Genomic DNA, 17,231 nt, shown 5'->3' with positions numbered 1-17,231 from the left:
GTTTATTTCTGTTTCGAAAGTGTAAAACCGCACATTTGCTAACATGGCCCAGAAGACGTATTCACACTGAGTGAGGTCAGTCTGTCCACCCGGGCTCTCTGTCTGTGTTCACCTTGTGGTATCTCTCCCCTCACTCCTCCTCCCTTCCCAGAGGAACGTTAACCTGCACTTCTCCACGCACAGATTTAATATAGAGTCACAACGTCATGCAGCACAGAAACAGGCCCTTCAGCCCTTCATGTCCATGCTGAGCATTAAGTACCCATCTCTACCAATCTCACCAAACAGCACTTAGTCTGTTGCTTTCACTGCCTTGGCGACTCCAGGGATCGTTTGGATCCTTGCCAAACACCGCGACAGTCCGTGCCTCCGGCACCCACTCATGGGGTGCATTCCAGGATCCAACCACCCTCTTCGTGGGGAAGTTCTTCCTCTGATTTTCGCCGGTAACAGACACGTCAGCTACGGGGAACCGTTTCCCACTATCTCCGCCGCTGATGCTGTGAGATAACTCTTCAATGTCCTGGTCACCGTCCTTCGCTCCGTGGAAAATACCCCCAGTCTGTCCAGTCTCTGCTCATAACTGAAACGGTCCTCCTCAGACAACATCCTGCTGATGATGCCCCGCAACCTCTCCTGTCCATTCCGGGCTCCGTCACTCCCTCTATGAACGGGAACATCCCATTGTTATACTGACCAGCCCGCATCTTATCGCGCGGCTCTCCTTTGTGTTAACAGAGACGTTCAGCGTTCAGAACGGGACTGAAGCTGCCGCCCCTCTCTTAAATTCTATCGCCTCCGCCTCCTCTGTCTCCTGATATTTTACCTGCACAATATTTTGTCCGCTCAGACTCAGCCTGCGCTCTGCCCCGCAGAGGCTTTGGATCTGAGCAGGCAACGGTAAGTTACTGACTCTCCCATATGGGACGGTTCTGCAACAGGCCAGCAGGTTGTTAACCCCACCCTTGACCCGCGGTCCGAGCCCGGCGCTTCACTCCGGCAAAAAGCGAAGGTGTGTCATGGCCGGGGATACTTTTTTCCTCACTCCGTTCCTTTCAAGTAAGTCTCAGATCCCGAAACTGAATCAATAAAAGGATGACACAGAACAAAGAGGGGGATGTCTGGGAGTTGATGAGCGAAATATTGGAAGTGATTTATCCCTGTCAGATGTCACTTTTCAAGCTCACTGGGGCTCGGGGCAACGTCGCATTTCTTCAGTTATTTCCGTACATTGTTCAAAATTTACTGTCGCCAGCGTGGAGATGCCGGGGATTGAACCCGGGACCTCATACATGCAAAGCATGCGCTCTCCCACTGAGCTACATCCCCGATACAAGGGAGCAGGTTTTGAGAGGCAGCAGACTGTAGATGCTGGAATCTGGAGCAATACGCAAAGTGCTGGAGGGACTCAGCGGATCAGGCATCATATACGGAGGGATCAGGTCCCGAATGATGGATCACCATCATTCCAGATGAAGGATCAGGACCCGAAACTTCCCCAGTCCATTTCCCTCCACAGAAGCTGCCTGACCCGCTGAGGTCCTCCGGCGCTTTGTCTGTTGCTCCAGATTCAAGCATCTGCAGTCTCCTGTGTCTCCGATCTGCTGGAGGAACTCAAGAGGGGCGAGTCGCATCTGTGGAAGGAAAGGACCTGTCAATGTTTCAGGTCGAAGCCTGAATCAGGACGAATGTAGGGACCTGATGCAGGGGTTCGACTCGGAATGTCGAAACGTCGACAGGTCCTGTCTCACACAGATGCTGTTGGGCCCCCTGAGTTCCTCCAGCAGATTGTTGGTTGCAGTGGTTTTAGAAGCAAGCTCCCTCCGGTGTTTCTCCCGCTCAGCATAAATCGTTTCCAGTCAAACATAGATGATAGCCCATGGTACAGGTCATTCGGCCCTCCTGTCTGTTCTCCCATTCACTAAATTCATGGCTGATAATCCAAATTCACTTCCGTGTTCCATGTTTTCACCTCCCCCTCGATAACATCCGTGGGCAGAAATTATTCAGACTCAAACTGAATGATGAAAGACTAAAAAACAAATAAAACAGAACATTACACCGATCAGTTACAAGGATGATAATTCAGGCACTTTCGGGTAAAACGGAAGCGCAAGACCCGGACCCCCAGGGAGCGCCCGCCACCGGTTGGCGCAGTGTTACCCAGCTGACAATGACACGCACAGCAAAAGCTGTCGGATTGCCACCGTCCCTGAGTGGGCTCGAACGACCAACCTTTCAGTTAACAGCCGAAGGCGTTGACCGATTGCGCCACAGAGACACCCTGATGGAAGAGGGAATCTATCAGCCGTTTCCGGGTTGGGAGGCTGTGACCAGGGACCGGTGCTGGGACCCGGCTTTTCACAAACTGCATCAATGGTTTGGATCAGGGAGTCAAGGACCATATGAAACAGAAAAGTATGGAAACACTCAGCGGGTCGGGCAGCATCTGTGGAGAGAGAAACAGAGGTAACGCTTCAGGTCTCCAGATGAAGCGTCTTCGACCTAAAACGTTAACTCTGTTTCTCTCTTCACAGTTGCTGCCCGGCCTGCTGAGGGTTTTAGCATTTACTGTTCTTGCTTCAGATTTACAGCATCTGCAGTTTGTTTGACTTTCGCGTAAAATATATCCAGGTTTGTTGATGACACAAAACCGGGTGTCAGTGCCGGTTGTGAAGAGGATGCGGAGAGGATTCAGGATGGTATTGACAGGTGAAGGGAGTGAGCGACGGTACGGCGGATGGGAAAAATGTGGACCATTGTGAGGTGCTTCAGAAACAGGAATTTATTTAATGGTGCGCGATCGAAAGGTGTTGGTGTCCTGAGGAACCAGGTGTCCTTGCACAAAAAACACTGACCATCAACATGCAGGGTCGGTGAGCAAGACGGAATGCAAACGGTACGTAGGTCTTTATTGCGGAGAGTTTTGGTTTCGGAGCAAACCCATCTCACTGGAATTACACAGGACCCTATTGGGACATACGTAACAGGAGCAGGAGCAGACCACTCGGCCTCTCCGATCAGCTCTTCCATTCCTTGAGACCACGGCTGATCTCATTGGATCCACGCTTCCGCTGATGACCATTCCCCCCTTGCTGATTAACCATTTCTCCACGTTTAACTTTAAAATATTGACAGACTCTGCGTCCACCGTCCTTTGAGGAAGGGTGATCCAATGACTCCTGGCTTCCTGTGTACAGGTGCGTCCCCTACCTGAAGAAGGGCACAACTGTGATCAAGGGAGTGCAGCAATGGTTTACCAGGTATGTTCCATGAGGAGAGGTTCAGCAGCGTAGGCCGACGTTTTCTGGAGTTCAGTGAGTGAGAGGTGATCTCATAGCACCTCACACACTCTGGACCCATAGGTTCGGATCTGAGCCAATGAACTATTCTAGCAGATCAGGAATGACGACATGTCAGTGTTTCCTGTCAGGAAGGAACAGGATGGAGCAGTTGGAAAGCTGTATTGGACCGCTCCTGATCAATACAGAGATCCATTTCCATGTCACAAAGTATCAGCAACTGACAATAGGAAAAATAAACAACCAGCATCTTATCTGTTGTTAAATGACAGCAGGACAACCACTCAGACAGCCTTTTCTCCCTGTGCCACCCCCTGTGAACGGAGAAGGGAACGGCCCTCAATGTCTCTGTAAAAAAACAATACGAACAGACCGTTTTCCACTCAGGAGATTTCGGCTCAACACGTCCTCGTGGTTGCAGACACCGAAATTTTTACGACACAATTTTTTCTTCTCCACATGTTTTGTTAATTATTTTATTATTTTTGCATTAATGATCAATGCATTCAGTAATGTTACCGTACTTTTTTACAACCATAACACCATTGCTAGTCATGTAGCCCCCTGAGGTGATTCAACATTTTAATATTAGCAAACCAACAGTTTGCAAAGAGGTGGGTGACCGTCTCTTCCCCACTGCAGCCGCCCCGAGTGCATAGTGCGTTAGGGATGATCTTTTCTCTGTACAGGACGCACCTGACTTGGAGGGCCACTCTCACTGCCAGCTAAGTGAGGTCTCGGGACGTGTTGGTTATTTCTGGCAAAGAACCATTTTTCCAGATGTCTTTGTGCAGTTTGTACAGGGAACCACTGGACAGTATTTATCTAGTCCCTGTCCCGAGTGACTGCAGGACCTTCAGTGCTGACCACTGCCTGATGGACTTGCTCAGAGGAATTTTCTTGGAAGAACTCTTGCACAAAGGACAGCTTGTGTGGCTACATCCAACTGACTGGGAAGTTGTACGGGAATGGGTCCTGAGCTATCCCAGGGTCAGGTAGAACCTCAGTACGAAGCGACACTTGGTGCGCATGGAATTAGGTTCCACACACAGCCTTATGCAGTCACACAAGAAGGCGGTCATCCGGATGAGGGCATCTTTAGGTACATTTTTGCCCCCAATTTCCTGGGACTTCTGTTTCCTAACCAGTCGGACACGCTGTATCTGGGACACCCAGATGAACTGGAAGACAGCCCGGGTGATTACCGAAGTGGAGGAGCGGGGCTAAGGACCACCCCTGCGCGAAATACAGCACCCCTGAGAGAACATCGCACAGTCATCCCGAAATCAATTTTCCCTTTACGTCCGCTGTAAATAACACAGTGCCACAAGGTCGATTCGAACAAATACCTTTATTAACAGTGCAGCGCAAGGAGAATTCCCTTCAGCACTCACTAAGAGTCGCTTCCCGAGTTCTCTACGAACAAAGGGCAGACAGACATTTATACAGGTATTGTCACGCACATCCCATGCAGATAGTGCCGTGAGTTTCGGTCAAACTATAGAGATCCCGAGACAGCTATCACACCTGTTCTCTTAGTATAATTGAGTTATAATCAAGGCTTTCAAAGGCAGGTATCACCCTTCATTGTTCAGACCAAGTCTTAACCTTGATGTTAATTACACTCAGTATCGCCACCGTCTGACATATCGGAATGGTTCCTTATCCGAAACAAAGGCAGTTAACATACTTAACATTCCAACCTAACTAGTGGGTCAGCAGCTTGATAGTCCTTGCTAAGGAAATATAAATATATAAATATATATATATCTTGTTTGCCAGTTATAGATATGGTTGCAATTCTTAACCCTTCACTTCCTCATTCCCTCCTTTTTATCATTTCATGATAAACTAGAGCGGCGCTGAGATCGGGGCCAAGAGCTCATTAACAAGGACCTTGCAACAAGTATTTAGACAGGCCAGCACCACACAACATACTATTATAATCACTATTATTCCCACAGCTCAATGAAGCAAGTATGATGCCTATGACCCTCCTCGCAGCCACCCGAACCATCATCCCCCTCCTGTAATTCCCTGGATAAAGCTATCTACTTGCGTCTGAATGTCCTGAATGGCATGGGAGATGTTGTAGGACTCATCTCTCACGTCGGTGATACATTTGTCCCCAACTATAGCACATACTCCTCCTTGCTGAGCTAGCTGGTCGTCCACAGCATACTGTGTCTGCTGGGCATAAAGTCAAAGTTCTGCCAGTTCCCGGTTCACAGCCTTCAGGCCCACCATAGTACTGTTTCCCAGTGCAGCCAGTCCACAGATAAGGTAGTTCTGGTTGTTTGCGGCTATAGTTCCTGCCGAACCCCCCAGAGAGAGAGTACTCAGGAATCCATGATCTAACAATGCTAAGGAAATCCCAATGACATAGGATCCCTCCAATCCTAACAGAACTCCTCACTAACTGACCGCACCACAAGTCTTCGTCGGACATGAGCCTTCTGGGGGCAGGGGACCGTTACCGGCCCGATCGTTCCTATTGCAAACCAAGCTGTCAGAGTATGGGTGGGTGTGGTGCAAGTGCCAGTCAAGAGGAACACATACCCTTCCTTAGCCCGGTAGCAGGTTACATTACCCGATTGCTGTGGACTGGACATTTGAGAATACCAAGAGATCCCAGCAACATTTCTCCCATGTTCCCTCAGGTAATTCTCCCTGGTTAGCCAATCTAAAGAGACATAAGACAATCTCACGTGTGTCCCGTTCCCTTCTCCACAAACCCATCGCTCTCCTGCAAGTAACGTAGCACACCTAGTGGCAGCGCACTCACAGCTAAACCATCCCCCTTTAAACCCGTAATTCCTTTCGGTACAGGTAGTGGCGTCACGTGCTATCGTATGCTGTACAATCGCTAGCCCACAACCCCACCCTGTGCCGGTGAAGCAGTGGGAGAAGGTCTGCTGGTGGGCTGTACTATTAGGTCCTGTTACTGTTCCCTGCAAACACTTACCCGGTAGTACCCTCCTGTAAGTTCCCGTCTGCCCAACACACTTTGTTTTTGAAAATTCATACTTTAAGGGAACAGTGGGGCTCCAGCTTGAGTGGCTACAAAAAAGGTCTTCCACTGACTCTGCCAAGGGGTAAAAAACGGTGCGATTCCCATGTAGCTGCATATGTATTTTGTAAAACAAATTATCCTCTAACACCCACACAAGAGTACTAGTAATGGTGAGGAGTCCGAATTTAAAAAGTATTAGCTTTCCTCCAGTGGCCATCGTTTACAGTCGCTCAGATGAATCCAACCTTCCTGGCCTTTTACTGTCACGGCCGTGGTGTTTGTAGTAGTATCTGGAAGGGGCCTTTCCACCGAGGTCCCAGTTTAGGGCGCTCCCAATCCCATATCAGTACCGAGTCTCCGATTTCCAGGTCAGGCAATTCCGTGTTCTGCCCTACAGGTGATGTAAAGGCGCTCTCCACCTGCGAATGAAGAAACTTTCAAGAGGACGTAAGTTGTCTGAAATACCTTTGTAGTTCATCCCCCATGATATTAAGGTCAACCTGTGTGGTGGGTTGGGTGGCGGTGTCCCATGGGGTTCTTCGCGGACTCCCATAGACGATTTCGGCAGCCGATACCCCGGTGGCCGGGGGGGGGGGGGTTGGGGTGATTCTCATATGGTATAATGCTAAGAAAAGAACCTTGAACAAACTTAGACCTGTCTCTGACACTAATTTGGTTAGTTTATTCATAAATGTGCTGTTAATCCTCTGTACTACACCCACTGCTTGAGGGTGGTAGGTGCAGTAGAACTGCTGTTCGATATGCAGTGCCTCGCACAATTCCTTATTTATTTCCCTATGAAGTTGGGGCCATTGTCAGAACTCATCCGTCGGACTGTAAGTAATAACTTTAGCACCGTTGAGGCCTTATTGTTAGTGGTTGGAAAAGATTCAATCCATCTTCTAGATACATCAACAATAACGAGACAGCACTTGTAACAATTAACACGCGGTAATTCAATAAAGTCGAGTTGTATACATTCAAAAGGACCACCTGGCAAGGGGGTTTTGCCTGGGTTGCACTTCACCCCTTTCCCAGAATCGGTTTGTTGGCATATCAAACACGACCGTATTTTGCCTTGTGCTGCTTCCTCCAATCTGGTGTGCCACAAGGTACGTCGTAAAATGTTACTCATTCCCTGTTTGCCAAGGTGGGTGTCAGAATGTAGGCAGTCAATAAGCATTGGTAACAAAGAATCAGGTATACATGCTTGACCGACTGGAGTAAACCAGAGGCCGTGTAGCGCAAAGTGCGTACACCAGTGCGCCTTCCACATTTGTTTTTTTCTGAGTCAGGGGCGTCCCCCTGTAAGTGCTGCACAGTGACCATGTCTGGGGTGCCATGCGTTGCTATCTTTGGCTTGCAAACAACTGCTTATTTTACGTCAGTGGAAATAATTTTAGACCCCTGGCGTGCTGCCAATTTTGCTTCTGTATCTGCCCTGTTATTGCCCTGGGTTATTAGGAAGGCATCTGAAAGGTGAGCGGAGCATTTAATGATGGTCAATTTGTTTGGGAGGAGGATGGATTGTCAGAAATACACTGTGTGCCCAGACTTTGCCAAAATCATGGGCAACTCCAAAAGCACAGCGGGAGTCAGTGAAGATGTTAGCTACTTTGTCCTTGGCTAAAATGCAGGCTCTGGTCAGGGCAAAGAGTTCTCCTTTTTGGGCAGATACTGGGGGCTGCAGAGATTCAGATTCCACAATCTGGGAGTCGTTTATCACGGCATATCCGCTAAGGTGGGTGCCCTGTTCAGAAGTGTAGGAACTACTGTCGACGTACAGGTTTAATCCGCTGACTTGATGGCCTTTCCTGAAAGGTCCAGACGGGATGCAGTTAAAAAGTCGTTACGCGTTAGACAGTCATGAGGTGGATCCGCAAGATCCTCAGGTGGGGCCTGTAGGAAGGTGGCAGGAATAATGGTCCTACAGTAGGCAAAAATGATGAGTGGGTTATTAAGGAGTGCTACCTCATATCTGTTTAAGTGGGCCTGGGTAAGGTGGTGCGTCTGGTGAGAAGTTAAGAGTGCCGTTACGGTATGGGTGGAATAAACCATCACTGCCTGTTTCAGGGTTATATTGGAGGCTGCTGTTACTAGGGTATAAATGGCTGGAAGCATTTTTGAGCATTGTGGAAGTCCCCTTGCAACTGGGTCCAGCCGATTGGAGCAGTATGCCACCGGTCTTTTCCTATCCCAATGGGTCCTAGTTAATTACGAGAGGGTGGTGGTGGTGGTGGTGGTGGTCCAAAAGGGGGCCCGTACACTGGTGTTCTTAAGTCATTGGGGTACAGTGGGTATCCTTTATCGGACCAGCCAACCCCTTCTGGAACGCAAAATTGCCGCTCCATTTGATAGCCCTTATTGTCGGAGTATGAAGGTTGGGGCCGTGGGGGGCTCCACACCATTTCCTGTTTTGCCTTTGTGGCTTTCGTATCGCGCCCGTTACTCTAGAAGTGAACTAGTGCCCTCCTCATGGCTTGTCGTGTGTGGTCAGGCCAGTTCATGTCATTAGTGCGGATAGCTGAGGACACGCCCACAGGGATGCATTGTAGTAGGAGGGCGTTAAACTGGAGGGAGGCATTGCCTCTGTTGTAGGCATAGTCCCCCGCATAGGTACCGTAAAGTGAACAGAAACTGTCCCAAAAGTCTGGGCCGTCCTCACCTTCTTTCGGTCGGCATTCTAAAACCTTAGTTATGTCAATCGGCTGTTGGAGGGTTTTACGAAGGGCAGTTTTAATAGTGGCCAACTGGTCCTGAGGCCGGATGGCCGCCTGAACTACTGTGAAGTCAGCATAGTTCCCCAGGTGTTCTTTCCACTGTGCCACATCATTAGTCGGAAGGGCCATGCAACAAAGACTGAAAAGGTCTTGGGGGCGGCATGATACATCTGAATTGTTCCAATCACGTAATCTATGAAATCCTCCGGGTTGGTTTTACGGTTGGGCGCCTGACTCATGATTAAGCACATCTCCTGAGGTTTCTAAGTGGTGTAAATTTGGATTGTAGGAATAGCGTAAGCTTGGGCTGGATCAGGACTGGGAACACTACTGTTGGGGAATTGTTTCTTAACCTTGGCTACTTAACCCCGTTGGCAGGGATCTGTAGCGTCGCCATAATCAGTGGTAGAATCAGAGTCGGTGTCCGTCTGAGAATCAATTGAAGGACCGTCCCTTGCCAAAAAGCTTCATCGTTTGTCTGTGGCCTAAGAGCCACCTGTCTGTGGGTTTTCCCTTTGACTAAGCCGCATCCTATTCGGGACGCAATAGGGCCATGGACTCTCCTGTGGGCGGGACTTGGCTAGCAGTCGCTGTTGGTAATGGAGGGACGGCTGGCGGGCTAGCCGCATTATATGGGGGCGGCAATGAAACCGTGGGATAGGTAAGGGCGGTAGGTCGGACCATCCAATATTCCTCCTCTTCGTCCGTATCATTACTTTGGAACAACAGGGGCACGCCAGACACGTCGGTAGGTACCTCCACTTTATCCTTACTACTTTTATTTTAATTTCTGCTCTTCTCCTTATACACCTCATTTACCTCTTCTCTTTCTCTTCTGATCTTCTCAGCATCGTGGTCTCCGCACTGAGACTTCAGGACTTCCCAACTCTTAGGATTTCCCTGTTCATCACACACACTAATTCCCCTTCTGAGCGCATTATGTTCCCAGCTGGCCTGTTATATTTATTTGTTAGGTCATCGGCCATTTTTCTCCAAATGGACATTAACAATTTACAATTTTCCCCTGTATTCCGCTCCCAAATTGCCTTTTCTGCCTTTAGGCATTTCTCTACGTCCCAAGTTCAACCCAGTGGCCATATTTCTTTTCCCAATTTCTTATTGAGGCATGCTGATAATTTACGGAAGTTACTCTCGTTCTCCGGATCGCCTTAACATTACTTAGATAAATGGGTATTGGACCCAGACTTATCGAGAGTTTGTCCCATTTTTGTATTCTACCCGATCGGACGGTACGTATCGCTGAGATTACCTGTAAGATCGGTCTCTTTCCTTCACCCACTTCAGGTTCCTGACCTTCCCGTGGGGGATTTCCTCTCTTAACAACCGGTCTCAGGCAGGGTGGTACTATCGGAGAACGATCTCAGAACTTAGAGCTCAAAACCGTAAAATTCACAACTTAAAATCCCAAACCCCAAACTGGGGATTCCAACCCCGAACAGACCTTAACTTAACTTAACTTAACTTAACTTAACTTAACTTAACTTAACTTAACTTAACTTAACTTAACTTAACTTAACTTAACTTAACTTAACTTAACTTAACTGGGGACTCGAACCCCGAAAAGGACTTAACTTAACTGGGGACTCGAACCCCGAACAGAAATTAACTTAAATGGGGACTCGAACCCCTCCTTACCTGTGGCACTCGGACAGGTTCGCGAGGAGTCCGTCAGAGGATTGTCGGTAAGCGAAGGGATCGATCAGGTGTCTGATTGCCTGAGAGGGATCAAGGTGAATCGTAGCTTGTGGGCCCGTCCGTCTCAGGTGTCCGTTATCCCCGTCGGTCGCTCACGCCGCTTACGAAACCTCGTCTTGTACTCCTCGCCGGCTGGCCAAATTGTCATCCCGAAATCAATTTTCCCTTTCCCTCCGCTGCAAATAACACAGTGGCACAAGGTCGATTTGAACAAATACTTTCATTAGCAGTGCTCCACAGGGAGAATTCTCTTCAGCACTCACTGAGAGTCGCTTCCCGAGTTCTCCCCGAACAAAGGGCAGACAGACATTTATACAGGAATTGTCACGCACATCCCATGCAGATGGCGCCGTGAGTTTCCGTAAAAGCATAGAGATCCCGAGACAGCTATCACACCTTTTCTCTTAGTATAATTGAGTTCTAATCAAGGCTTTCAAAGGCAGGTATCACCCTTCATTGTTCAGACCAAGTCTTCACCTCGATGTTAATTACACTCAGTATCGCTACCGTCTGACATATCGGAATGGTTCGTTACCCGAAACAAAGGCAGTTAACATACTTAACATTCCAACCTAACTAGTGGGTCAGCAGCTTGCTAGTCCTTTCTGAAGAAATATAAATGCATATATATATATATATATATATATATATATATATATACACACACATATGCATTAACTGTCCGTCGTTCCTGCCTTGAGGAAGTGTATTGTTTGCCAGTTATAGGTATGGTTGCAATTCTTAACCCTTCACTTCCTCAAGGCAGGAAGGACGGACATTTAAATTGGAACAGTTGGTTTCAGGAAAGTCCACATCTGACATGTGGAGGGTGGTTAAAGACATTCTGTACAAGGTACAGTTCAGGTATGTTCCAGTGAGATGAGAGAACAGAGATGTCGAGGTCAGGGAACATTGGATGCGGAGAGAGTGGGTGAATTTAGTCAAGAAGAAAAAGGAAAGTTCAAGATTTAGGAAGCCAAAATCAAACAGAGCCCTTAAGGAGTGAGGAAGAAGCGAGGAACATGAAGAAGCCAGAAAAGCACTCAAGAAGCGAATTAAGTGAGGCAGTAGGAGATATGTTAAATTTATGCAAGCAGGATTAAAGAGAATCCCAAGGCTTGCTGGACATACATCAAGAGCAAGAGGTAGGATCCCTCAAGGATAAATGAGGGAACATATGTTTGAAGGCGCAGATTGTGTATGACGTCCAAAATGAGTTCTTTGCTTCAGTATTTGCCAAGGAGCAGTGCATGGAGGATAGGGAGATCAGTGTGGAGCGGGCTAATCCGCTGGGGCATTTAGAGATAAAGGAGGAGGTAGTGAAGACTCTTTTAAAGAATATTCAGGTTCATAAGTCCCCAGGGACTTACGGAATGCACTACAGGTTATCGATAAAGGCAAGAGATGAGATTGATGTGGTCTTGACTAATCTTTTCTGTCCTCTCTAGCCACAGGCGAAATCCGGGAAGACTATCGTGTAGCTAATGTTGTTCCATTATTCAAGAAGTTAAATTGGGCTAATCTTGGAAAATACAGACCGGTGAGTCTCACGTCAGTTACCTGAGAGCATTCTTAGGGGTAGGATTCATGTTGGATTGCAACCAACAGATCGCAATCAGAGAGGATAGGCATCAATACCTCCGACACGATTATTCTCAACACCGATGCCCCACAAGGCTGCGTCCTCAGCCCTCCAATCCCGATACACCCATGACTGTATGGACAGATTCTGGTCGAACTCCAGCTACGTTTGCAGATGATACCACCATTGTAGCCTGTATCTCAAACGGCGATGAGTCGTAGTAAAGGAAGTAGATAAAGCTTAGTGGAATAGTGTCATGACAACAACCTTTCCCTCAATGTCAACAAAACGAAAGAGCTGGTCATTGATTTCAGGAAAGGGGGTGGTATACATGCAACTGTCTACATCAACGATGCTGAGGTCGAGAGGGTTGAGAGCTTCAAGTTCCCAGGATTGAACATTACCAACAGCCTGTCCTGGTCAAATCACGTAGATGCCAAAGCCAAGGAAGCTCACTAGCGCCTCTACTGCCTCAGGCGGCTAAAGAAATTCGGGTGGTCCCCTTTGAATCAAGCCAACTTCTATCGATGCACGATAGAAAGCATCCTATCTGGATGTATCACGGCTTGGTACGGCAACTAATCTGCCCATTATCTCAGGAAAATGCAGAGAGTTGTGGACACAGCCCAGCGCGTCACGGGCACCGGCCTCCCCTCCTTGGAATCTGTCTTTATCTCTCGCGGTCTTGGTGAAGCAGCCAGCATAATCAAAGACCCCACCCACCCAGTTCATTTCTCTTCACTCCTCTTCCATCGGGGAGAAGGTACAGGATACTGAGGGCACGTACCACCGGACTTAAGGACTGTCTGTATTCCACTGTTATAAGACAATTGACGGTTCCTTTATACGATAAGATGGACTCTGACCTCACAATCTACCTTGTTATGACCTTGCACCTTATTGCACTGCACTTTCTCTGTGGCTATGACACGTTACTCTGCTGTTATTGTTCTAACCTGCACTACACCAATGCGCTATGTAATAACTCAATGCACTCTGTACTAACTCAATGTAACTGCACTGTGTAATGAATCGACCTGTAAGATCGGCAAGCAAGACATGTTTTTCACTGAACCGCGGTGCAAGTGACAACAATAAATCAATATCAATACAAATGAGGATAATGATCGTCGCCTAATTAGGGACAGTCAGCATGGCTTTGTGCAGGGCAAGTCGTGTCTTACAATGTTGATTGAGTTTTTCAAAGAGTTGACAGTGATTATTGAAGGTCGATCTATGGATGTTGTCCACATGGATTTTAGCAAAGAATCACATCTAATTATACTCTGTACATATGAGCGGATCTTACCCGTGGCCACTTTGAACTCTCAGCAACCTTTTCAAAATGTTGGAAATACTGATCAGCCTGATCTCCCTCAAAAGGAGGGACTAATAGAACCTCCCTACTGGCTGAAAACCATCATCAGAATCAGATTCCAAACTCCTTCGCTTCATTGTTAACTCATGCTGCTGCTGTTTCTCCCCCTCCTCAGCCTCCATTTGCTTTATTGCTAGGTCAGCTTCTATCTGCATCCTCTTCATTTCCATCTCAGCATTTATCTTCCTTTGTTCAGCCTCTAGTTTCCTTTGTGCCAACTCGAACTTCAGTCGCGTTTGTTTTGACTCTATCTTTGCTAACTGCACCTGGCCATCAGATTCACTCCCAGGACTCTGTTCTGCCTCTACCTCTTCCACCTCCTCCAACTCCACTGGTTGAGAAGTCACAGCAGAGATCACTGGTATAATCTCAGGAAACTCGGCCAACTCACTCACCACAAACACCTCCGACTCCAAATAATAGTCGACTACCATTTGATGAATAACAGCTTTTTTTTCAGGTTGAGCTTTGTAGCAATTTTTACCAACTCATTCGTTTTCGCAACCTTCAATCCCTCTTGGGTTGTTGACTCCAAAAATGTATCAATATACATTGCTGCCGGTTTCCACACACACAAGCCAATTAAAAAGATTTTAACCAGAGCGACCACAATCAGTCGTCCAGGAAAACCCAAATTTGTTCAAACCCAGACCTCTAGTGCCAGTCTTGAGTTCGATTTCAGACCACCTTCGTCAATCTTGGGATAGATCCCTGACGAGCCCCTAATTTTGTCACGTACCAGCAACAAAGGAAACACACAGAGTCATGTAAAAGTGTTAAGAAGTATTGTATTATTAACTATTTATGGTAATAAGGAAAATAAAAGTAAAAATGTTGGAATTTTGGAAGTAAAAGTGTTAAACCTTGAATATTAACCCCAAAAACTGAACTCGAGGTGTGTGTGCGGCAAAGTTCCAAACACCCAGTCCAGGAATAGTTCTCAGAGTTCAGTTCAGAAAGCCGTAAAGTGAAACGTGAGCAAAGGTTTCTGCAACACCACCGTTGTCTGAAGAGGAAATGAGAAAGAAAATAGAGAGTAATTATGCAATACACATGTTCCATGATGGAACTCCTATGCCCTTTCAATCACTGATGCTCCATTCCTTTGTTACGAAGTATCTGCCACCCCGAAAGGCATCCGAGACTTGACGTTCCACACAAATACTTGTTTCCTTCTACAGGTTAACGACACAGTGGACTCCACTGGATTATTCCAAAAATCCATACGTGGATTGTAGTGACAGACACAGATATTATTTTTCATCCATCGATACAGAGACCAGCAGGCTGGTCTCTCTCTCTCTCTCTTTCTCTTTCTCTCGCTCTCTCTGACTGCTCCAAAAACTTCATTACGTCCTTTATCTGCTGTTGTCGTAACCACGCCACACACACACACACACATACACACACACACACACACACGCACGCACGCACGCACGCACGCACGCACGCACGCACACACACACACACACACACACACACACACACACACACACACACACACTGCTGTGCTAGGTCTTAAAGAGACATGCACCAATAGTAACCTAATCCGTAAAACAAGGTTTTTGTCAAGGTCCACATGTGAGGTTCATCCAGAAGGTTAAGAGACATGGGCTCCACAGCGAATTGGCCGCTTGGATTCAGAATTGGTTTGCCCATAGTAAACAGCGGGTAGTTGTCGATTGGACTTCTTCTGGCTGGAGGCCTGTCACCACTGATGTTCCGCAGAGATCCGTACTAGGAAATATGTTGATTGTGATATTTATAAATGACCTGGATGAAAACTCAGATGGGTGGGTTAGTCAGACTTGTGGTGTCGCCGTAGCATGGAAGACTGGCACAATTTCCGGCGGGATATCCGTCAGTTGTACATATGGGCGGACCAATGACAGATGGAGTTTAACCCTGACAAATGTTGCACTTTGTGGAAAGAAAACTAAAGAACGAGGACCTTCTTAATGACTGTTGTGAGAAATCCACATGGCTGTCACGTGACAGTAACGATACTGACCCCCGCTGACAAGAGGACAGCATTGTTCCTCTGATCGAAAGTGATACTACTGTCAATAAAGGTACGGCTCCATCCACCCCTCAGGAGTGAGAGTACCTTTTGCATCTGAACCTGCCTGACCAGTATCCTTTGACTCTGAACCTGTCTGACCATTGGCTGTGACAGGAACCTTTTTCTTTAACTTCCACACCATTGGCTCGTTCAAATCATAATAGTGAGGCTCCATCCAACCTCCGGGCACCATAGAAAAGGTTGCTTCACCTAACCCTCCCTCTTTCGACGACCCCAGGAGTAGTGAGACAACGATGCAGAGAGCATTGGTAATTGTGCATCGCCACATGGTCAGGCAGCGTCTCACCAGGATCAGGGAGCGTTAAGGGCCAATGCTAGTGTGTGACGGGTATTGAAGTGTTATATCCTGAAGTTGTACATTGTTTCTGTGTGCTTGTGTGTATTAGAGTTTGGGCGTGGGTGTGTTTTACCCCAGTTGCGCTTCCCCTCTCGTGTTCGTGGTATCCTGTGTGTGAGTGAGTGTGTGTCTGTTCCCACCCATTCTGTCCCGCGTTTGCCTTTGTGATTAAACTCGTTTTGGTCTGCAAAGCTCGAGTCCAGAGTCCTTGATCCTTAAGACAGCTAAAAGAACGATTTCACACAAAATTTGTCGCTGCGAACAGGGTCCTGAGGATTTTGGCTGGACACAAACACGGGGAAAATGTTTTAGAACTGGGGATATAAGGCTAGCGCAGATACAGAGGAGAGGATCCTGTGGTGGAGAGACGAGAGTGATGGATTTGGGAGCTTGGCTAGCCTCCTGGCAAAGCACGGCATGCCTGAGGACTGGACTGAGAAGTTAGATCCACGTGGTGAGAAACTGGGACACCACGTCATGGCCCTCGTCCAGCAGTTTGGCTTGCCCAGGTCCAGAGGGAGGCCGAGGGTTGTCATCTGGCTCCTAGCATCCCTCGTGAGTCGCTAGGTCGAGATTACTGGCCAGTTGCAGGATACATGCACAGTAAAGGAAAGAGAGATAGAGACCCTCCGACAAAGGTGTTGCACACTCCAGGAGGCGGTCCAAATTGCCCAGACCCGGACCCATGACCTTGAGGTCAGGATTACCGAGGTCGCCTGCCGACTTGTCCAGGTGCAGCAGGCACAAGCCGTCTGCAGAGCCGGCTGGCAGCCAAATTCCTTTAAAATCCGAGCCCTGTTCCGGCGCGGCGACCGACCAGACATATGGCTTGCGGACGGGAACATTTGGATGCAGACGGAAGAGGAAGGGGCATTTGAAGAGCAGGAGCCCCTCCAAGCCCGAGCACCACCCTGTGCACCCGAGCCCTTGCAGGCTCGACCCGTCCTAACATGGTCCCATGTCCTCTCCACGACGGAGGGGAATGGGGATGAGATAGCCCCGGGGCAGAATGCACGGAGCCCCTCCGAAGTCACGCAGACCTGGGACTTCTGCATCAAGGAGTTAACGCAACTGGTGGACCCGTACAACCAGCAGCCGGA

The 17,231-nt window shown here is 48.0% G+C and overlaps 1 non-coding gene and 1 pseudogene across 1 annotated transcript; both read right to left on the bottom strand.

Moving 5' to 3' along the window:
• Nucleotides 1-1,257: 1,257 nt before the first annotated feature.
• On the bottom strand, nt 1,258-1,329 carry trnaa-ugc (transfer RNA alanine (anticodon UGC)). Its single transcript has one exon. It is a non-coding gene; the product is annotated as a tRNA-Ala (tRNA).
• Nucleotides 1,330-3,581: 2,252 nt separating this feature from the next.
• LOC127584468 (uncharacterized) lies at nt 3,582-3,755 on the bottom strand (annotated as a pseudogene).
• Between the last annotated feature and the right edge of the window lie 13,476 nt (nt 3,756-17,231).

Source organism: Pristis pectinata, chromosome 29, assembly GCF_009764475.1.
Source record: "Pristis pectinata isolate sPriPec2 chromosome 29, sPriPec2.1.pri, whole genome shotgun sequence".
In the NCBI taxonomy this organism is placed as follows: domain Eukaryota; kingdom Metazoa; phylum Chordata; class Chondrichthyes; order Rhinopristiformes; family Pristidae; genus Pristis; species Pristis pectinata.
This window is presented reverse-complemented; position numbering and strand designations above follow the sequence as displayed.